Source organism: Gambusia affinis, linkage group LG21 (assembly GCF_019740435.1).
Source record: "Gambusia affinis linkage group LG21, SWU_Gaff_1.0, whole genome shotgun sequence".
Classification (NCBI taxonomy): Eukaryota; Metazoa; Chordata; class Actinopteri; order Cyprinodontiformes; family Poeciliidae; genus Gambusia; species Gambusia affinis.
Window position 1 is genome coordinate 14,530,958 of NC_057888.1, and position 23,770 is coordinate 14,554,727.

The 23,770-nt window shown below is 39.5% G+C and overlaps 1 long non-coding RNA gene across 1 annotated transcript in view; it reads left to right on the top strand.

The window, feature by feature from the left end:
* LOC122824260 overlaps window positions 1-21,898 on the top strand; it is a 32,444-nt gene extending 10,546 nt beyond the window's left edge. Inside the window, exons 2-4 of the long non-coding RNA XR_006369471.1 lie at window positions 92-151; window positions 17,999-18,144; window positions 21,738-21,898. This is a non-coding gene — a long non-coding RNA (uncharacterized LOC122824260). The remainder of the gene's footprint in view (window positions 1-91; window positions 152-17,998; window positions 18,145-21,737) is intronic.
* The last annotated feature ends 1,872 nt before the right edge of the window (window positions 21,899-23,770 follow it).

Sequence of the window (23,770 nt, forward strand, 5' to 3'; positions counted from 1 at the left end):
ATCCTCACCTTATTTATTTACTTATTTATTTACATTACCAAACATCTGATATGGTTCTGATGGTATATTTGTTCACTTATTTTTTTTGCAGAAGTTGGTGTCATGCCAAGATCAGAGCTGTTAAGTCCCACAAATCTTCAATATGATAAAGGTTGGTGCTTTGTAAAACTTTTCCAGAAGCTTAATGTAAGCATGATGTGCTTTCGAAATTGTTGCCCCATCAAAGTTTCGACCATCAAGCCATTGATTTGAGGTAAACAATTCAGAGTTGTCCTGTCTCGCTATTCCATCAATCTCCTGTAATCTACCAGTACATCTGATGGTGAAAGTGACCCAAAGTATGATGTAGTCACTATCTTGCGCTAAAGATGCTAAATTAGTTGTTAGCTCAAAAGCTCAATCTTTTTCTCCATTGAACAATTTCTTTTCAGATGACATTTGATATGTCTGTTTGGGTAGCTGGCTGCAAACCTTAGTAGAACTTGAAGATATTCTCTGTTCATTTTGATGCTAAACCCATGACTGTGGACAGTGAAAGTGAACACTTCAGTTCCAGTTTATGGCTGTTTTGCGCCTTGGTGATTCCTGGGTTGTTCCAATGAGCGTATTAGCTTATGAGGGTGACAATTTGGGTCTTCTTCTTGAACTTCCCAAAATGGAGACGCATTTGAATATTCTGTATGGATCCTCAATTAACTTGCCAACCAAGTTATTACTATTTGTTTTAAATTACTGCAGCTATATGTTGATTAGTTTCACTCTAAACAAACAACAAAAAGCATTTCAAATAAACATTTCAAAGCCCAAAAATCAATGACATTCATGCCTCTGATGGATGTATGTAAACCTCTGACAGGAACCAAATAAAGACCTGAGACTGTTAGTGTTCACAAATGACAACTCAGTCAGTTGCTCAGCATGTCTCATATCCAGTCTTTGTGTATGAATCGCAATGAAATCCAGCTCTGGAACATCAAAGCAAGTTGTTGCTAACAAAGCCCCATTTAAGTATTGCTCATCATTTCAGTCCACCATTTCATTAGTAGAAGACAGGCACAACAAATTGGTTCAGAGGTGATTGAGAGCACAGATCAGTTTCTTCTTCATCTTTTTAAATGTCCAACATAACCTTTGGAAGTAAAGCACAATGACATGCATGTTTTCTGAATGCCTCTCAGATTCTTTAATAGAAGGCATCTATTTAACTCAGCATGGTGTGTTTAGTCAAGTCAAGCATGTCTTCAAAAAGACACTCTTATTTGGTCAATGAAAGAGCATAATTTTATTTCCAATGATCAAAGCCACTAAGTCTTTTATCTATGGCACACTGAATGTAATGGCTGCCTCAATAGTGGTAGTGAGCAGTGTTATTGTACTAATAGCAAAGGCTTGATCTTAGAGTATGGTTCTTGATCTATATTCATCATCACAACAACCTGATATATATATATATATATATATATATATATATATATATATATATATATATATATATACATATATATATATATATATATATATATATATATATATATATATATATATATATATATATATATATATCCTGATAAACAGTGCCTTGCAATGTATCCATTTCCCTTATCCTTACCCTAATCCTATTTTTTCACATTTCTTAAACCTTATTGAATTCTATTAGATTTTTATGAGTGAAAATGTGAGACAAAATTACATGTGGTTTTAAAATAATTCACTAGTAAAAACCTGAAGTGTGCCTTACATTTCTAATGACTGTATACGTCATAAACCCCCATTTTCTAGCAAATACTTCACTCTGTGTCATCTTTTTCTCTATAATACCACTCTTCACTTGGCAGTATTCATAGAAACACCTGGCACAGCCTAAAAGATATATTTGGCTATTAATATTCTGATAATCAGGTGGTGCCCTGATTATGACTTATGATAAAAAATGGAAAGTTTATTAATAACTACCCTGGGCACTTATAAGTTATTAATTATCAGACCAAAATATAAATGAATACCTTCCATATTCACATGTAGTGTAGTTTCCTTCTAGTATCAATTGAGTGAGAATTGTCTTGCAGCAGTAAAATGTGTGTCTGTAATATGGGACACAAAGCAATGGCAATTTATTTGCTTATGTATTTTGGTGGGTGTTTTTAAAACTTAAAATAAGGTTTTCTAACAAACTCTTCCACAGTGCTTGTGGAAGATTCTCATTCAGCTGTATGCATCGAGTATCTCTGCAATTTGCCCTGGAGGTGATCATTGAGCTGCCTCCCGTTTATTTACACGTTTGATTGTCTGGCTGAAATCTTAGAAACAACAGCTACTGAGATCTCGTCTCATTCCGTCTCTCCTGCGACTAACCTTAAGATAACTTCAGTGCAGCGCATTTAAAGAGAGAATGCGGAGAACATTTGCTCAAGTGTCTGGTCTCCTCCCAGATACAAATGAACAATTTGTTTTCCATTTCTTTCCAAACCTTCATCTCAGCCTTTCTGCTTTGAAGTAGGGGTGAAATGGGAGGAGAAGCGCAGAGAAGAGGGGGTGGGGGGCCTGCAGATTGAACGATACTGTGTTCGTCTTCAAAGAGTCCCAGCTTGCTTACAAATGCACTGGCAAGTACAACACCTTCAAGGTGAAATTGATAAATCTAGTGGTGAGCTCTTTCATGGCAATAATAAGCAGAATTTGCAGAAAGGATGCATGGATTTTTTTAGATGCAAATATTGTCAAACACCACCAGGCAAAGACTAAATTGAACTGTGCCAAGTAGATAAGAATATGTTGGGAATGCACGGGTGTACATAATTAAATTCATGAACTATATCCACCTGGGCCTGGCGTAGCCTAATCATAACTGATACAATGTTTTATGCTTACATTTAAAACATCTACTGTTGCCCTTTGATCATCCCCAAAGTTGGCTATCTGCACTGAAATTCGTATTTCTGGAATGGCCACAACACGCTTCTTTGCATATCAAACACATGATCTGATTGTAGTCATTGAGACAGAAACTTTCTCCAGGCAAAGACAGAGAGCAAAACAAACAAGCCAGGAGGGAAGAAGGCAGATAGACAAAGAGAAAAGAGAGGAAGCTCATCAGTTGTCCCTCTGCCAGATGACATCCTTTGTTGCCACTCTGTCATTTCTTTCTCATCTACTGGGATGGACAGAATCGTCTTTCTCCCTCTCCTGCTCTTTGGGATGACTGCTTCACTGAAGTCCCTAGAGACACCTTTTTCCTTGTTCCTCACTTCTCTTGCTTTCAGTGGGCTGCTATTTTCCTGAAACTTTATGAATTAGTCACAAACCTTTTTCTCTCCCTGCATTCCCCTTCTTCACCACTTCTATTACTTTCTCATCTCACAGCCTGGACACACATTCAACACCTGCCTCACAAACCCACTGTCCATCTTTGTCCATCAGCCTGTCTGCGACTATCCTACGGCCCTCCCTTTTATTTTTACCTTACTCTTCTCAATTCCTGGCAAGCAACAAACGTCCCTGGGACCATCATCATTCCAATGTTTTCTCTATATTGTTCTCTCAGTGGTCCTTCCTGTATACAGTGCACACATGTAAATAAAGACAATAAGAAAAACAGAAAGAGATTTTCACAGGCAAAAACAAAAAAAGTTTTTGCTCTCACAATCACAAATGAAATGCAGCTGCAGATTGAATGGCCTCACAACTCCCCGCTGTCTACACTCCACCTTCCTCCCACTACCTTTGAGATTGGGCCGACACAAGGGGTGGTGTGTATGCGCGTATGTGTGTCCAACTCCTTTGTGACCGCTTTCCTGAACCCGAACCCTCCCTGCACTCGGGGAAATGGTGGACTGTGGCAACGACAGGGCAGTTTTACAGTGCACCGGGCTGAATGTTAAACTTATATTTAATGTATGACATTTCACACAAATCATCCCGCCACAGACATGACCCTGGGGTATTCCGCAGATTGCTTTTTCAGTGCCTCAGCAACTGTGGAATTATTCGTCCCAGTGAGAAAGGGAGAAAGAGGCGAAGAGAGGGAGGCAGAGGGAGGCGGGGGGGCAGCCTTTGAGTTTGGCGAAATGATCGCCCTCTCGCTGCTCTGGCCATCCTAGACTGGAAGCTCTCCCTCACTTTTTCTCTGTGATATCATGATCGCAGGGCCATGCCAAATTGAAAACATCTTGGCAGTCTGGAGGCTGTATGAAATAACCATATATTATGTGTAGTATAACACCCGATTGGACAGCTAAACAATTTAGGTGTTTTGCAGACTCAAAAGATTCCTTGTGCCCCTCTCAACCCTACACCCACTCATTTGAATGTGAAAAATCTTCACAGGGGCGTATGGAAATTATCTCTGATTTGTAAATTGGAGTGGAATTTATACCTGATACCCCCTAACAGAACGTTGTCCGACATGGATAAGTAAAAGAAAAAAAAAGACAAAAATGGAAGCCCTCCACCCTCCTGCACGTGTGGGTATAAAGAAAAAAAAAAAATGTTGCCCCTTTTCTAACATGTTATGAAAAGAGTGAAAACAACAAAAAGCATCTGTGGAATTTTTAGCAAAAAGGTACCCCAATGTCCTCTTAAATGTAAATCCATTTCTTTTCCTTATTCTTCTTTTTTTTTCTAACACTATCATTTTTTTTTTTTAAAAAAGCAGTTTGCAACTGCTTTAAAATTGAATCTTTTCTTGCATGCTTGTTGGCTCAACCTTGTAAAACAATATATATGTTATAACAGATGTGACAGCTGGGTCATCCATTTTATTTGAGGGGACATTTTTCAACATTTAAGGTTAGATAGGAGAGGCACAGTGTCCACTACATCAGCGTCACTCTCTGTTTTCAAGGTTAGATGGAGGGTATAAGCATCAGAGCACTGCTACCTGTAGCATACTATGAAAATAGCTCACATTACTGCTCATGCTTAACACTTTCCATGCTTCCAGCAGCTAGAAAGTATTTTCTCCCGTTTTTGTTTTTTTTTTTATGATAAGAAAATCCAATACACTTTTATGAATTTGAATTGACCTCGTTTGTAAAACAGTCCATCTGTGTCCAACATGATACCTGGTGATCTGTGAATGTTTCCTAGATTTTTCGGAGAACATTAATAAACAAGAAGCATCATTACAATCAAGGAACACAGCAGACAGGTCAGGGGTAAAGTAAAAAAGAAGCGTGGAAGAGTTTGGTAAACCTGCAAAAGTACCATGGCCATCCAGATAAATTAAAAAAATAGACAAAGAGAGTACTAATTAGCCAAGCGCAAAACTCTGGAGGAGCTGCAGAGATGAAGAGCCAACTATCAGTTGCCCTTATATCAGGGCTTTATGGCAACGTTATGATGAAAGAAAGGCAAAAAAAAAAAAAAAAAAAAAAAAAAACTCACACTGTAGTGTGCAGCAATAAGAAGTTTTAGTTTGTTAAGAGATCAAAATTAAAGTAAACCCTAAATACACCATTCATAATGAGACTTAATATGTAGCCAGAACTATAATGGGGTTGTTTAATCAAAGCATGTCCTGTGCTTGAATGGCCCAGTTAAAGTCTAGATCTAAGTCTGCTGAGGCAAGGCTTTCTATGCAGTCTGACTAAGTGTGTGACTTTGCAAAGAGGACTGGAAAAAAAATATCAGTTTCTAGACATGCAAAGAGGGTATAAACCCCCAGAAGACTTGTAGAAAAAAGCATGGCCTCAGGGAGGTGGTACACATACCTACACTGTTCAGAAATAGTGTAAAAAAAACCAAAAATAACAACAAAAAAAATCAAAACATTTTTTTCCTTCCACTTCACAATTATTTGCTGCTTTCTCCAGGTCTATAAAACAGAATTCCTAAAAAAGAAACACTTATGTTTATGTTTATGTAACAGTTCTAACTTCCCAAAATGTGAGAACAGTTTAGGGATGTGAATACTTTTGCAAGACTGATCATTGCAAATTGGTGTGAAAAGAACTTGCTTTAGAGGATTAAAATTTGTGTATCATGTTCAATTATGGAGAATTATTTGCTAGAGTTGTGATTAATAGCAGTCTAAACATTAGAGGAAGATGAGAAAAACTCCAGCAGTTTACTGTAAGGTCCATCTAAATAGCATACAAACACCTAAAGAAATTCCTAATAGTCATGGCCTAAAAATGTTAAGAAACAATTCCCAAAAGTAATGGCCTATTTTGCCTTCAAGCTTAGTTTAAGGGTAAAATTTATATGCGTGTGTATGCGTGTTTTAGATGCACTACTTATGATGAACAACTGAGATAAAAAGGATCTGAATTTCAGTATTGTGTCTAATTATGAAGGATTATTTGATACAACTAACAATTTCAGCAATGTAAACATTACGGAAAGATAAAAAAAGAATATCATAAAATGTGCAGCGTCCCCCTGCACCACACTCTACACGCACACGGCAATGCACACGCACACATGCACACGCAAACACTGCAAGTCACAACCACAGTCAACAGCATAATTATCAGTTTCCCCACAGGGCGTTAGGAAACCTGTTCCTAATTGGAACCCAGTTGGGACTTTACATGGATTAAAATACATGAGGCTTCTGCAACAGGAAAACACACACACACACAAATATTAAGAAAAAAAAAAAAAAAAAACACATCATCCCCTTGAGTTCCATGTTTTCCTCCAAATTTTTATTTACGCTAAGTCTTGCATGATCCCCATTGTCTCGCTACACACGGGCCGAGCACAACAATTGGAGTCTCCAAAGCACAATTACGGCACTATTTTCCCCTTGTTGTGTATTCTGTTTTTCCCTATTTTTGTTCCATTTCCCTGACTTAAGCTGTTGTCTAATGGACAGCACCATGACAGAGGGGAGTTTGGTATCAGATTGAAGCCGGTTGCCCTTTTTGCCAATTTGTGAGCAGCCTCCTCTGTACTTGTAAGATGGCCAATTAGCTGACCGTCTGACAGAGGCTCTCTGACTGTGGCTATTAAAACACACACTCAGAGGCACATACGCATGCAGAGAAAGTGTGGAGACACACCTACACACACGTGCGCGCGCATTAGGGCGTACGCACACGCACGCACGCACACAGGGCTCAGCCCTGTCTCAGACTGTCCATCTTAATCTGTTACTTTTATTTTTTATTTTTGATAAGACGTGGGACTGGACCTCAGCCCTCACCTTCTTCTCACTATTAGGAAGACACACACACGCACGGACACGCCGACACACGTGACTCCTTCGTTTTTCTCACCATAAAAGGCTGTGCTCCTTGACCTCTTTCAACCCTTTCCCATCTTCACCTGTTCTCCTTCCAGCTTCCTCTTCTTCACCTCCTCGCAAACATTTTCCTCTCCATTTCCCTCTCCATTTAATCTCCCTCTTCTTTCGCCTTCACCTCCATTTCCCTTACCTTCCGTCTCCACCGGAGCCTCTCCCCTCCTCTCATCCTCTCAGACCATCTTCATCCATAAACAACCATCCTCTCCATCTGACTCCCTGCCATTAGTCAGACTCCTTTCATCTTCTCTTGCCCGCTTTTTACTTAAACTCATCTTTACCGCATCTATTTGGAGTATTGGTCTGTGTCAGAAATACTTTTTCACTTTCCAGCAGTCCTCGGCTGTATTTTTCACCCCTTGTCCACCTGCTGTTGGAAGCATTAGCTGTTTGAAAGGAGTGTTCAGCTCCATTGACGAGCTATGGAATCGTCTGTTCAGCATCGAATCAGGCACCAAAACCATGACCAACAAAAAACCCCTCAATAAAAATATCATATTATTATTATTATTATTATTATTATTATTATTATTATTATTATTTACTTAACAGTATTGTGAGTACTAAAGTAAATTGAAATGTAACAGCTGATAGTCATCCATAATAGGCTACTGACTCAGATGACCTTCCTTGTGGAATCTCAACCTTTATACCTACCTTGCCTCCCGTGTTCAGCCCAGCCCCTCTTGGTCCTGTTGTCCATCAGAATGGTTTGTTCAAAGTCTTGACTCCAGTTCCACCTCCCCACTCCCACCGTTGTCAGGTTCAAGGGATCTCCTACGAACACACATGTGTGTGGTGGTTGTGTGTGGTGGTGGTGGTGGTGGTGGGGGAGGGTGGGGGGGACTAGGTCAACAGCTTCCTGAGACTATAAACACATGAGGCACGAACACCTGCAGGCATACATGCTTGTGCACTGGTGTTACAAAAACGCCGGCCATATTCATGAAAAGCAAAGAGATGGAGCTGTAGTTCATGACATATAAAAACACCCCCTCATTTCAGCATGATGTGATTTCAGAAACAGGAAATCTATTTAATTGGTAAATAAATAATCATTGTTTTTGCCTGTAATCAAAAAGGAGGACATAATATCAGCTTGGCCTTAGCTTTGATTTTCAATACAAAGACGGCAGTGTTTTTCCGGTGGGGCTGCTAATGCAAGAAGGCAGAATTCATCCTTTCTGCTTCTTCCTCTATTTCTCCTTTACACACACACACCCGCACGCACACTCTTTGGTAGTTCCTTCTTTTTTTTTTTTTTTACACATCTGGACATTTGTTGCATGTTTGTCGGCTTCGGCAGCAACCCTGAAAGAGAGTGCAAACGGACAGTATCTGTGAGACACGAATCCAAAAAAATTCCCTCAGCTATTACTGCCAGGCATTTTGCAATTTTTTTGGTCTGGATTGAAAAACTCATGAATGAAAAATTGTTGGATTTTGGTTAAGTAAAAATTTGCACTCCATATCTTTGAAAAAAAATAAAAAAGGTAAATGTTTAATTTTGTATGACCTGTTTCTCAAATATTTAAGTTATTACAGAATAAACCCGCTAAAAAGATTTTTTTTTTCTCTTTTTGCTCTGCGTATGACTCATTGCATTGGAAATGCAGACTGCATGACTATCTGTAATTATTTCTAATTAATTTCATCTATTTCTTAGGAGACTGTTTGAATCCCAGAATTAACACAAAGGAACTTCCTGCTTCATTTCTTCTAGCAAAGATAATTATAAAGTTAAGAGGGTTTGCTAATTTAAAAGTGCTATCTGCAAGACATCAAATATACATCTTTGATCTCGCTCTGTCCCCGATGGTTAAATGCATTTAATTAGATTCCAAAAATTAACTATTTTTTGTGAATAATTAACAGCAAGTCCTCTTTTTTGTTTGCAAAGAGAGTGTATCTGGTACTTTTTACTTAATTTATTCTGGAGACAAACAAACATTGTACTTTATCCAGTGTGCGTAGAACCAATCAGTCGCTCATCAGAACAGTGCAGTCCCTGTTTTGCAGTCGTATTCATGTGACAGAGAGATGGTGCAGTAGTTTACTTGCAAATATAACTTCCACTTGGGGCAATTTACTTAAATCTCAGTACACCGTGAAGCATAATCCTTAAACATTGTGAAAAATGGACAAGGCACACACATGACCCACATGTGTTCTAGAGGATCAGAGGGGGGGACGCAGGGGGAGGGGAGACCTTCTCCATATCTCATTATATTCCTCTATAGCATATCAGCATCTCTCTGGGTGAATGTGTATACATACAGGGAGAAAGAGAAAGAGTCAGATGATTCATATTATCTTTATCACTCTACCACAGGAGTTGACTTGCCTCCCCTTTTTTCTCCTCCCTATTATGTAAAACTATGGATTATGTTTGGTATGCGCATGAGTCCTGCATTCAGAGGTGTTCTTTTGTATGCAAAGGTGCATGTTAGAGACTTTATAGTGTGCGCTTGAGAGGAAAAGGGGGAATGGGGGTGCTATATACATCTATGCATGCATGTATGTATGCATCCATGCAGAGACCCCCTTCATTTCTCTCTCTCTCTCTCCCCCCCCCATCTATCATGCATCTATAGGTCTATCAGCTTTGGGAATGAGGTGTGGAGGAAGAGGAAGGGGCGCGCAGGGTGCATGGGCGGTGAGAGAAATAAATTTTGCCCCCCCTCCTACTTTAAAAATGCACATACATTTCCATACATTGTAAAGGCAGTGAGGTGCGCACACCCTCGCTGCTGTATCCCCAACATGGCCCCAGCACACACAAAAGCACACGCACACAAATCCGAAAACACAACCTACAGCAAAGATGAATGCATGTGTCCCGTTCAGTAGGTGTGGGTGAAAATCTACACCTTGCCATATTTATCTTCATAAGAGCAGAAGCCGCATTTGTGCTTGTATAAACAGTGGCTGTGGATCTGGGCTCTGTGCATTTGTTTTTGTGTGTGCGCGCACAAAACTTAATTTTACACACCTTAAAAAAATAAGAATAAAAAAAAAGAAAAACACTCACATGTATGAAAAACAAACTTAACAACATAGATTCTTCTTGATTCCCTCCTAAATAATGGACATAAATACATTGCAGCATGTACTGCAGGTCCAAAAATCAGCAATTCAGAAACTCAAATGTCTTGGGAGTTTGCAAGCGTCTCTGTCTTCACGCTAAATCCGCAATTTCCCAACTTCTTCCTACTTTCATTTCAATAGCAAAACACATTTGCTGATGCACAGATTCCAAATAGTTTAGAGTCTATTTGCCGTCTGTCTTGTAGCGAGGCTTTCAGATGCTAAAACAACAACCAAAACCGTTCTCTAAAACACAGTCGAAACACCAAGCTCTTGTAGATAATGACAGGCTGTCGTGAGAGAAGAGAAAAACACGAACGCGGTATTATTAAGCAAGACTAGTTTGTTCAGGAGAAGTGTTTTTGGCTTTTAAAAAGTTTCATTTTGCACTCCCCAGGCTCTGCAAACGGGGGTACCCCAGGGAAGTGTGCATGTGTGTGTGTTAGCATGCGCGGGGGCGTGTGTGTGTGTGTGTGTGTGCATGCATGGGGGTGAAATACGCAAGTGTGTGTGTGCATGCTAAAATATTCTGACTGAGCTGTCTAGCAGCTCACAGAGCAGAGAGATGTGTCCTGTCTCCTGCATTCAAATGTGAATGGGTTTTTGGAGGCTAAAAGTAAACAGATATGCTTGCGTGAACACGCACATGAGAACGCGTGTATATGTGCACCTGCCATCTCGTACGTATGCGTGTGCGCCCACACAAAAATGCAGCATGGATGCGGACATGGGACGTGTGAACACGAGAGTTGTAGTGCGTGTCTCCCCATCTGTTGTCCGTGTGTATTTTAACCTCTCTCGCCCATCAATCTTCACGCCAGAATATCTGCACGCCTTTGTCATGCTGACATACGCAGCAGCGTCACTCAGTCAATGAATATTTAAAAAAAGCAACAACAACAACAAAAAAAGAGGAATGTTTCCGGCAGGGCAGTCAACAAAAAAAAGGAACGGTCGTCATGGACGTGCCCTTTCACAGCCTGAGAAGGTACGGTTTTATATGGCGATATAAACCTCTGCAGGTCTACGTTCTCAGCTCAGTCCTTAAGCTCTTTAATTCTGTTCCATATCCCACTTGCGGTATATGGGCTGTAATATAAGATAGCCCAAGACAATGAGCTGTCCAGTTGCCGAGGGGGTTAGCTGACATTGTGTTATGAGCGTGGAGGCAGGAGGGATAGGGAAGAGGTCGAGTGAAGGGTAGGAGGGGGCCCTTCAAACAAAATATGACCCTTTAAAAGCCCTGTTTGTAAGGGCTGGAATCCTCCTAGCTACCATATTTCCTCCCGCTCTTCCCCATTTCTGCCCCCGTTGTCCTTCTTACACTTTTCCTCACTTAATCCGTTCACACACAGATGTGTTGTCTGTCAAGACGCCAATGATAAATTAGCACGGGTGCTGCTGGTGAAATAGGAGCTGGTGTCTGAGGGCAGAGGGTGATAAAGTGGACAATGCCAGGGATGAACCACTGATAGTTCAGCTGTGACTCTGCCGGTCTGGAGAAGTACTTTGGCTGAAACTGTTAGATTTTCGTCCAGAACAGTTACTACAGATGGTAAACCACACACACACACACACACACACCCACACACACGCACACACACACACACATATGCGCTCCCGCACAAAAACGGTTCTTTAAACAGTTTTTGGAAAGAATGAGGCTGAATTTTCTTTTTTTTTTTTTTTTATATAGTATTTATTATTTACAGATCTGAAACAGGAAATCATAATAACCAACTGCAGGAATCTACTTACAGAAATTACTCATTTACAAGAAAAATTATATATTCTCTTTTAAAGAGACTATATGCAGAAACAAGAAAAAGAAAAAAAAGTATAAAAAAAAAACATTTATATTTCTTTATTGTTATGCAGCAGGAGAATGTTAGAGATAGTTGATACTTCATGTTTTCTGTTCCAGACGTTTTGTCACATGCTTTGCACAATCTTCACTACCACTATAAACTCCTTTTAGGCTACTTATGTTTGTGTTGGTGAGGGCAAAAAGGGTATTTTCTTTTTCTTGCTTTTCTTATATATATATTGGATGGGGAGGGGTGATTCTTTTACCTGAAGGCTTTGGATACTCTGTGCTTGTTTACGTCTGCGCTTGCGTTTGTGTGTGTATGTACATGTGTTTCTCATGAAGGCCCATGCCAGGCAAATTAATTCTCAGAAGTTGCGTGGCGGGGGCTCTCCATCCCTTTGAAATGGGGCATACTACTCCCTGTAATCAATAAGTCAAGCCATCTCGGCAGCATGTGGCAAACCCCCCGGCACACAGATGAAGAAGCCCAATTTACTCATCATAAATTCTGATTCCCACAATAAATCTGAGGGAAGGTCCCCCGATATCTAGATATCTCATGGGTGTTTGAAAGGCTGACCGGCCCCCTTGAACAGGTTTCACTTTGTTGATTAGAAATAATAGAAAAAAAAAAAAAAAACTATTTTAAATGTATCGCATTTAAAACTGCAAGTTTTTTTTTTGTTTTTTTGTTTGTTTTTTTTCGTTTTTGACAAAAAAAGTCTTATTTTTATTCCAGCATTCGCACAGAATCAAATCAAATTTGCGCTCCCATCTTCTTGGAAACCACACATCATGCATCACAGGCATGTTTGTCTACCTTTTGACAAATTTGCTTGAATCTGGGCATTTTCTAATGAACCTCGACATTCACCTCCAGACAAGTTGGTGATGTGTGCAGGCTGGGCATGTGATGTTGGGGACATGCAAATCTAACAGACAAGTGCTGTCTCTGCTGCTTAAAGCCTCCCTGCTCAGAAGGCCCAAGTATATGACAATGACCTGGGGAGGAAGAAGTGTGGCTAAAAAAAAAAAAAAAAAGACACACCTATAGAGGGCGGGATGCTGAGACTGCTTATTGGATGGTACAAGAATAGGATAAGAGAAAAGCGGCAACAGCAGGGGAACACTTTACTCAAAACATCTGTAATATCTGTGTATTTGTGTTTGTGGCAACACCATGAACAGCCGCTTGTGAAAACACAAGTGCCGTCACTGTACATGTAGACAACACATGGTGCAAAAGAAATGATTTAATACAGCATGGCATCCTCAACACCAGTGGCGCTCTATCTATCTTCTTTTTGGCAAGGACTTCCTGCTCTCCAGAGCGGTTTCATCAATACATGACATTTATGAGGCTCCCATGAGCCACGGCGCATGTTGCACAGATGACGAGGGACGTCTTCCGCGCCATGACGACAAAACTGCCAAATTGTGAGACGTTGTGCGTGTAATTTTCTCCAGACAAAGCAAAGCACAATTCAAACAGAAGCTCATCTCTGGTGATAAGAAGAGAAAATGCATGACATGGGATGATAAGAGGAGGAGGCAGGAGAAACGTCAACGGCAGAGTGCGTTTGGATACAGTGAAATGGAAGTGAAGAGAGTTTTCCACGCGAGTCAATACTGCTGTCTTCATTTGTAAGTCAGAGTTAAGAACACTAATTCCTGACCTGTTAGATACATCTGAGAACAGAGAGCTTTCCGGGATGCTAATCCATAAGTCTGCTGCTAAGTGGTTCATCAGCAACAGCCTGAGATCGAAAGTCACCAATTAAGACGCCTAAACGCCTGGCTAATTGAGCTCAAAGTGTAGTCTGTCTCTCACATGATTGCAAATGATTAACAAACACACACACACACACACACACACACACACACACACACACCTAGCTAATTCTAGGCAGTTCAGCTGCAGGGCTTAATGGTGGAAACGGTTGTGTGTTCAAAGAGCACACTGCGATTGGCAGTTTGCCCGCATAGTTACATAATCAGCAATTAACACCAACCACATTTGACGCTTACGAAAGAAAAATCTGATGCGCTTGTTGTGAGAAAATGAAAGCTATGTTTGTGACTACATGTCTGTGCAGTGTTGCATGCTGCTGAGTGAATAATTCAGCCACTGGCAGTACTCAGAGTCACAAGACGTTGCTAAATGGCAAAGTATCAGACGCAACAGCTAAAACCAGATGTTTAGGCACATTATATGAAAAAGACAGATTGTTTTTCCTTACCAACATTAAATCAGAGAAAACTTTTTTCTGTTTTAGGTCAGTTTGGTTTACTAAAGTTTTTTTTTTCTATCAACTAAGCCATTTTCTGAAAAGCAACCTAAAATGTCGGACTACATTTATACATGCACTTAACACAATCTTTTATTTTTTTCTTGACAGAAATTGGAAATTGGTCAGACTAAAATGTAAGTTTTTGGGCATCAGAACCATTGTTATTTTTTTTTTTTTTTTTGTGGGGGCGGGGGGAACAGGGAATCTCGCAACAACATTCCAATGTTTGGTGTTGGTAGAATTACTAGTTATGGTTTCACTAAAAATGTAATGGAGAGGTGCACTTGACGACGTAGATGGCGTCTCAGAAAAAAACATTATGCAGATATCCAATCACTCCACTTTGAATGATCAATTGAACTTGACTGCTTAATAGGCACAATTTAATTAAACTGTATGTAACTGACCTTGAACTGTGCCAAGATTGGTGCTCATTGTTGAAGATGCATGATGAAAATCTATGCATCACGACCTGAGCCTCTTGTTATCCAATCCTCATTGTAACAGAGCAACTGGTGAACTTTTCACGCTCCTTTACTTGCAAAACTATTATGTAATTGGTCAAAAACTGCTAATGGAAAAGTGAGAGAACAAGAATAACTACACTGGTTATTAGTTATTAGTTGTGGTAACAACTAATAACACCAGGAACAGCCGCTTGTGTCTCTGTCTCCTCGGTGCAGAGAAGGGAATCTTTAACTGGGAGTGTTCTTCTGCTGCTGGCCTTTTTTGTGTGCATGTTGGAAAAGTGTTATCTTTCAAAGTTGTGACCCCTACTGTTTGGGAAGATAAGTGCAGTGAGTCTTTCAAAAGAACCAGCATAGGTCTTTTTATTTTTTTTTTTATTTTACAGCATCAAATTGCACCAAATCGTACAGTATTCTGTTAAAGTCTAAACACTGAAATGGTCTGCGTCTTGGCTGAGAGGTCAGTCGACCCAGATTGAAACAGTATTTGCTTTTTATCGACCTGTGCACTTTAACATCGGTAGAGTACTGAGCTACATATGTTGTCCAAAAGCAGATAGAGAACCCTAGAAAAATACAACAGACATCAAATTGCATATCTCATCATCATAAGGTTTTACAAAAAATAAAAATTAAATCCTACTGCCTGATTTATTTATTTTTTTTTTTTTCTTAGTCATTGTGTCACCTGTTCTTGTACTGTCTCCCTTCCACCAAAATGTGATATTTTCTGTGTTTATATGGAGCAGTAGAGGTCTTTGTGAGGAATGAGGACAGATAACATCTGGTCCAGGCCTCTCCCTGGCTTGGCCCACAGGTCTGAGGAGCAAAGCGAATTGTGTCTGAAAGGGGATGATACCCATCGGAATGTTAATGGGGCTGAATATTTCAGAGGTGGGATCATCACATGGCAGCAGGAGGACGGCTGGGTTTCCCAAAAGCATTTAGCGGCTGAAGTTCCTCGGTGTTATTGTAAAGAAGGAGTCAGAGATGATTTCTATGCTACAGCTAACAAGGTCCAGTTGCTGTCGTTGGTGTGTGGGGTCAGGGGGAGGAGATTTAAGACAGCTGTATGTCTCCAGTGCTCTTTTTAATATTTATCAAGAAGTTCATCCCAATGTACTATTTGTGTGACTGATTGCTTCCCTTTTATTTGTAATTCTTTGTATTAATTCTAAATGAAAGTAACTTTCAGGGCATAAACAAAGGATGTAAGACAAAAAACACATTGACTTAGTCTAAAATGGACGTGAAAAGATATGAGTTTTTCTTCGTCTGCAAATTATGATGCCTTTAAGTTTAATTTATTATTATATTTGTTGTGGTTCTTTTGTGGTGTTTGCCATGATACAAAAACTATATAGACAGTTTCTGTATCATACTGTTTACTGTACATATGGTAAAGCCATTTACCAAAGCTCTGTCACATATAGTCTTTTTTGTAGTGGTGGTAAGACAAACATAACAATTAAAAAAAAAAATGGAAAAAAAGTGGGAAGGAATGGGGGGTTGCTCCAACAGTCCTTATAAACATCTGGAAACCACTATGGTGCTTTTATTTTTGCTAAAATTAGTGTTTGTGTTAGGCTTGGGAAAGGCAGAGAGAGAGAGGGAGAGAGAGAGAGAGACCAACTTGGAGGAGTCCACCTTTTTTTTTTTTCATCAGAGTGAAACTGATGTTTGTGGAGGAGAGGGGGAAAAGAGACAGAAGGAAGAGACCAGGTCAAAAATTAGGAGAATTATTGCAGTGCTCCCAGATGTGTGCAGGGAGGATGACCTGGGAAAGTCAAAGTTGTTCCCCATCAATCATTGCCATATGCCTGCAGAGAAACAGATCCTGCAGGACACTTCATATTCCCCTTTCTGATTAGTTCATTTGAAAGATGAAGAGGGGAGGGGGTGGTCAGGGTGGAAGGTGATGCTCTTTCTGAACATGGACGGCCCTGGCATAACCCAAAAAAACAGAGGAACTCAATTTTAGAATCAAGAATTGCTATTCAAGACTACAGGGACCCTTTTTTTGTGTTCTTTGGTTCTTCCTCATTCACCTCCATCACCCTGCTCCTCCTTCTCCTTCCATTCCCCATGTTTCCATTGCACAGGTTAGTGTCAGGGAGCGATGGAGTGAAGGCAACGCGTTCTTAACTCTGATCAAAGCAGCCAAGGAGGAAAGCTTTTCTAATGACTGGCATTCACTCTGCTTTCTTAATCCACCTCTCCCTCTTCTCCTCTCCCATCTCCCATTCCTCCCCTTCTCTCTTTCACTTGCCTTTCTCTCTCAGGGCATTGGTAATTATCGGTGAGGTCTTAGTGACTGCAAATGAAATTACCATTTAAGAGAGAGGGAGAAAGAGACATCCCCTTTGCCATAGGAGAGGGCTTAAGTGAGGCAGCTAGGGTTTCGACTATTGATTTTTAAACTGCTACATCAGAGAGTGTAATGCTTTCATAATTTCAAATAAACTGTCTAGTTACGAAGTACTAATGAGAGAAAAAGTGAGAGGAGACCAAAAACAACAAAGAGAATAATGGTGGGTAAATTCTAAGTGTTGACACGCATGTATGGAAATTAAACTACCGCTCTGGTCAAGCTGCACTGCCACGGTCTAAACAACCCTGAACTAACCGGCAGCTAACAGAAATAAATGTCTATTGTGTGATAATGGGACTTCAAAAATGTTACTGGTTACTGTTAACTGGTACTTTCTATGAAAATTCACATAAAGGAGAAATATAAATTTGCAGGTATTTTTTTTCTTACACAAACACTATATTCAAAATTGAAAAAAATGTAATGCAAAAAAACACAAAAAAACCCATCAATTTTCCCATCACATTTTAAATAGAAAATCATTTTTGATGGTCTGTCTTTACTGAAAATATGAGCCACACATCCATTAGTGATTTTGAATAAGCGGTGCACACAATAAAACTCTGTCCAACGAAAATTTACCGTAATCACAGCTTTTATTTCTGATGGCGTAAAGATTCAAAAACAGGGGCAGAGAAAGGAAGAATTTTCACATGTGGTTGGATGAATTTAAATGTCTTTACCTCTTTCACTTTTTCCCCCCTCCCTCTGTTTTTCTCACGATAGACCGCAGGCCGTTGGAGGCAGCTTAGAAATCTCTTACATCTGGAACAGCCGTAATTCGTGGGACTTGGCCTGACAGCCATGACAGTCATCGGGGCGACCGACAACAACTGTCTCCTGTGTTAGCGGCCGCCGCAGTGCATATGTGTGTGAGTGTTAGCTTCATTTCAGAGAGTGACGGTGGTTATAGGCTGTATGTGTGTGTGTCTGTGTGTGAACATGACCCTTTCTGTTTAGAAGGGAAACTTTTTAAACAAGTTCCTTACGTGATCTGAATTTGTGCTATAGAGAAATTTACTAAACAGTTTTAATGAAGATTGTCTGCAAAATCAACAAATATAAAGCATAAAGAGTGTAGAAATGTATATTACAAAAAATAGCAAAGCCTTTTAAAAAGATAATAGAAAAGTTTTATATCAATTTTATTGTTTCACTTTTTCTTTTCATTCTTTCTCTTTTTTTTTTTTAATTGGTTGTGGTTCCACTATTTATGAATAAAAATATAATGTTCTCCTTTCAGAGCTTTCTTGTACAATAACTTAATCTGATCGGTTTCCTCCAAAATTAACAGAGTAAGTTAGAAATTAATTTAATTTAATGTGTTGCATTTTAATCTCAACTTTTTAAAATTCTTAAATATATGATCAATTCTTTCTATATTAATACTGTATTTTAGAGAGCTCTCATTTTATAATTAGAGAAGGAAAAAATAGCATCTACATTAAACTCTCACATTGCTTGTGTATCTTCACGATTACACGTCAGTAATGTCTCAGATAATTGTTTTTTAACAAAAAATGCCAAAAATAAATGAAACCTTCCTTAGCTGTTGTTGCAAAATAAATCAGAAATATAATCTGAGATCAATTTTAAATGGGTAATTTTAATAAAGTCATGCTTGAGTGGTTTTACATTGCAGTTATTTATTCCACTTTACATCATATCCTGTGTCGTTCTATGAATTTGGAGTAAGATCTGCTGCCTCCCTGCACAGAGTTTGATGACCAGGACACATTCTGCCTCTCACCATATTCCCCAGCTAAGCCAGGCTCCAGTCGCACTACACCCAACACATGACAGGGGATATGGGAAAGATGGATTTGTAAATTCAATTTCTCTCTATAAAAGGGCAGAAACTTGCTCTACTAATCTGGCTGAACATTAAACTCCAAAGATTATTCCGGGATAATACCGTATGCGTCCAGAACAAGCGAGCTCAACACTTCTGTTCACAGTAACACAACGACAAACTGATACGCAGCAGACAAATTGTCAGTTTGTTTTATGGTGGGCCAGGGACACCCTGCCACAGCCCATCGTGCTACGCACAGACAGTAGCGATCGTTTGCAGGTCCAAAATCCCACATTCCACATTCCTGATTCCAACAGCTCGCCTGCTAAGCTGGGCACCATATGAAGAGCCATTGTTAGAGTGAGAGGGTCATGTAACGCTCCCTCTCTCTCTCTGTCTCCTGCACTGTCTTTCGGCCTTCCTCTATTACTGTCAGACTATCTGTGACTCTTGCTCTGTGTATCCGTCCACATTTCACTCTCTTGGCTCTCTCCTGGCTAATGTCGTCTGGTTTTCCCCCCACCATCTTGCACGAGTTTGTATATTTCCTGCTTTGTTTCGCTCAAGCCGTCTTGTCCCAGTCTTGCTGCTTTTGTCTGTGGCTCTGCTTTTCTGCAAGACTCTCACTTTGCTTTCTGCCTGTTTTTCCTTTGTGTCTGTCTCCTCCTGTATCCCGCTGTCTGTCTATCCATCTCCCGCTCCCTCTGCGTCTCCAGATATTCATAGAGAGATTTTCTCACATGTTGGATATAGATTTATGACCCCAGCAAGATCCCCGTGGCCACTAAATTTGATACCATCCACTAAGCCACATTGTTTTTTTGTGTGTGTTCGGGCTTGTCTGTGGTGCGAGATTGTGCGTAAGTATGTATGTGCATGTCTGGGTGAGTGTGTTCATGCATTACAAGGTGGAGGCGGGTGACTTTTAAAGGGTTAGCTCGGGTATGGTGGGTGCAGAGGAGGAATTTACAGTTTATTGAAGCACAGCAGTCAGGTATGTGTGCGATTGTGCACATCGGGATGTCGGTGAGTGCGTGTGTGTGTGTGTGATGAAGAAAAAGAAGGAAAGAGAGAGAGAGTGAGAGAGCGCCTGTGGGTGCCAGGTGACCAGGCTAACCTCTTGGCTGGTGTTTTGGATTTAGCCTTTGGATAGCAAAGCAAAATAAAAACGGAATGCTTTTTCAATTACAGATCAGAGAGAGAGCGAACAAAGGCAGGAGAACAGGGAAAAAGTTATTAGGATCTAATATATCAGAAGCTTTGTGCCTCTAAAATCTAAGTGCTTTAATTTTGACAGCCAGAACATTTTGTTCTTGAATATTTATAGTTCACAAGGGTCGCATAATTTTTACCCAATTTTTCTAAGTAATATTTCTTGTAAAAGCTTTTCATTTTGAGAAAGATCCTGCACGCCTTTTGATAGGTTTTGCGGAAATTGCAGATTTCTATAATTTTTATTTTTTATTTTTTTTGCTTTTTCTGCACTCACAAGTAGTAAGACGAGTTGTACATTTGACTTTGCAAAATTGAGCAACTAGCTCCGTTTTAAAACTCACAAACACGAGCCGCAAAAGTAGAAGATGTCTGAAACAGAATATGAAGTCACACAGAGACACACCTGTGGAAGACAGCCACTTCCTGTGTTTTTATCTTGTCTTATTAATTCTGACAGTAAAGGCACCTGAACTCTCCCGTGCATACTTTATTGGCTGCAGGTGGTATTTGTTGTGTATTTATGTCTTTTTTTTGTGTGTGTGTGAATACTCTGTTCCTTCAACTTATTCCACAAGTTGTCGAGGGCGGGGTATTTCAAAATGGCATTGTAGAGTGCATAGGATTGTAATGTGCTTGTGTGTGATGTGAAAAGAAATGCTTCTCGCTTTTGATGTTTGGCTGAGAGGAACGGCACAAAAATAAAAGCCTTGTAAAATGAAGGAATGTTTTTGCAGGCTCGAGAGTGTGCGATCCCCTAAAATTGTTTATCTGTCAGTCAGGCGGCATGCGCGCACACCGACTGCGCTCAAACATGTGTTGGAGGGAAGGCGTGTGTGTGTGGGTGCGCGAGAGTGTGTGTCCACGCCTACATCTAAAAGCTGTATCTGGCTTCAGATCAAATGGTGTATGAAGTAGGGGAATGACACAGAGAGAAAAGTGATAGCTCTTTAATGTTACCTATCCACTCTCAAACCCAAATATAAGACCAGGAACATACGGAATAGAGAAGTGTGTTTTAGAAGAAACGGAGTGACATGAAACACTTATGTAGAAAAGCTCTGAACATGACTTGGGCTTTGTAGCGAGGGGGAAGAAGATGTCTCGCAAAAAAAAAAAAAGGAAAAAAAAAGAAAAGAAAGAGCAAATTGGATTGAGAGAAGAGTGAAGATGGGGCGAAGAATTAAACAGTGACATGCGCTTTTATAGTTTGTGTATGTTAGGGTGCAGTCATGTTTCGTGTCATTTCTAACTTGTGTTTTGTTTCTTTTCTCGCTCTGCTCACTCTAAACTTTTCACCGTCATTGTGTCTGAGCCAGATGTTATCACAGCAGCTGGATTTGTGTCCATAAATTGCTGCAGTTTTAATCATTTTCAGAAAGAAATGTCTCATTTAACATCTGCTGTTGAATTCACCTTGACCATTCCTAATTCTCGATTTTTGTTTCCTCCCTGCAGATCTGAAGCACAAGCTGAAATGGATCAAAATATTTAATCTTTCCAAAATCGTTTTTCTGTCTCTGTTCATTTTAGCAATTAATTCTACATGATTTGTTTCTTGTAATGCTGATAAGTTCAGATAAACTACATAAATAAAATAATTTACGTCTAACCATACAGTTGTCTTCTCTTCATGTTAAGATGTGTAACACACCCAGTAAGTCACCGTTTCCATTTCTCTTCAGTTAATGTTAAACTCACGTTGCCTCACTATTTTCGTGTAAATGACTTGATGTGGACAGTATTAAGACATATTTATTTCTTACAAATACACATGAAGATTCAGTGCATAGGCCGGCTTTTAGGGTGTGGGGAGGGGGAATGACAGTGATGTAGGAGACATTATTTTGAGATTCCTTCAGGCCTAGAAAACCTAAAACATCTTATAGTTTAAGCTGTGTAGGAACAGCAAGATATATAGAATAAACAGTAAAGCTATGGACACAGAGCATAGTGCTGTCTATGTATTATGCTAGCGGCAACAATTGTTGCCACATTTACATTCACGCTTCTTATGATTAAAATATGAATGAATGGATACAATTTTCTTTATGTATCAGTAGAAAACACTTGAAAGAAGATATGTACAAAATATTTTATTTATATTTTTTTATTAAAAGTATTTTACTGACTTTCTCTTATACATGTTTGTGACACATTTACTTCCAGCATTACAGGCAGGAAGTAAAGAGGTCTGGTCATGTGACCTTTCACACTAGATACACGAAATTTTTATTGCTAAGAGTAGACACTCTATTCTTTGATTTAAAAACTTCAATTAGCTGCTAAAAGTCAAAGCAATTATTTTACAGCTTCCAGAAATGAGAAAAAAATGTCTGGCAAAATTAGGTCTTTAAGAAGAAAATTATTTTGAATTAAGCTTTAGATGGATGAACAGGATAATGTCAATGTACGACGTGTTCATAATTTGAAAAGCAGTTGATCAAAATGTTATAAAGAGGCAAGTTTCTAAAGCTAAAAAATCTGCTTGTAGATTTGCGTCGCCACTTTGCAACTCTTCAATTATTTGTATATTTTCATCCTTAGAATAAGATTTTTTACACAAGGACTGGTTTTCAAAAAGAGGCAAGAAAAATGACAGCATTAACTAAACACACAAAACTGCCTAAAATCACCAGTGGATGAATTCCTCAGCATAGCGAAAGGAAAATAGCCCAGGAGTAAACACATCGTAAAAGTTTCTCATAATAAACTTAATGAAGAAAACAATCCCAGCAAGAAAAGCACTTTTTTTCCCCAACACAGACTGGAAGCAACAAGGGAGACATTATGCTTTTTTGGCATTTGGGCTACCCGAGAATTGGACAAACATAAGACCTGAAATATGTAGAATCATTGAATTTGAATTGCAATATTCTGCACATCTCAGACTTGCTAAGAGACAGTATGTGAATCAATATTTGTGCAAACAAAAGAAAAAAATATATAATTGTTTTGTTTTCTTAAAGAAACAGTACTATGTATTTTCCAGGCAAATGGTGCTATCTTATAGCACAATCAAGTAACTATGTTACCTTCAGTTGTTATAAAACATGCTGGTTATATAAAATATGACTTAAAATAAATTTGACTTCATAACTTAGTACCTTGAAATTGGGCCTCTTTCTTTTGAAAAAACTCTTGGTCTGTCTGAAACTCCACCTTCAGGAAGTCATCAAAACATTTTTCCTCTATTAACCCTTTAACAGCACTTTTACCAGAAGAAGCAGCTTTTATAATGAAATCAGCAGATATGCAATCCTACCAGGTGTTTGCTTATCAGTGCTGCCAGTCTGGAGGAGCAGAGGTCTGTAATGCGGAAGCCTGGATTGGAAACTGTAGCTCCACAGGAGGAGCTTGGTCATCGAAGGTGGTGTTTGGTCCCTCCGATCATTTTACACAGCTGCCAAGGGAGATTAAAGGATTTCTCAAACATGTATAAAAGAATAAAAGAACCACTCCAGGTATGTTTTTGATGAGGGGATAACATT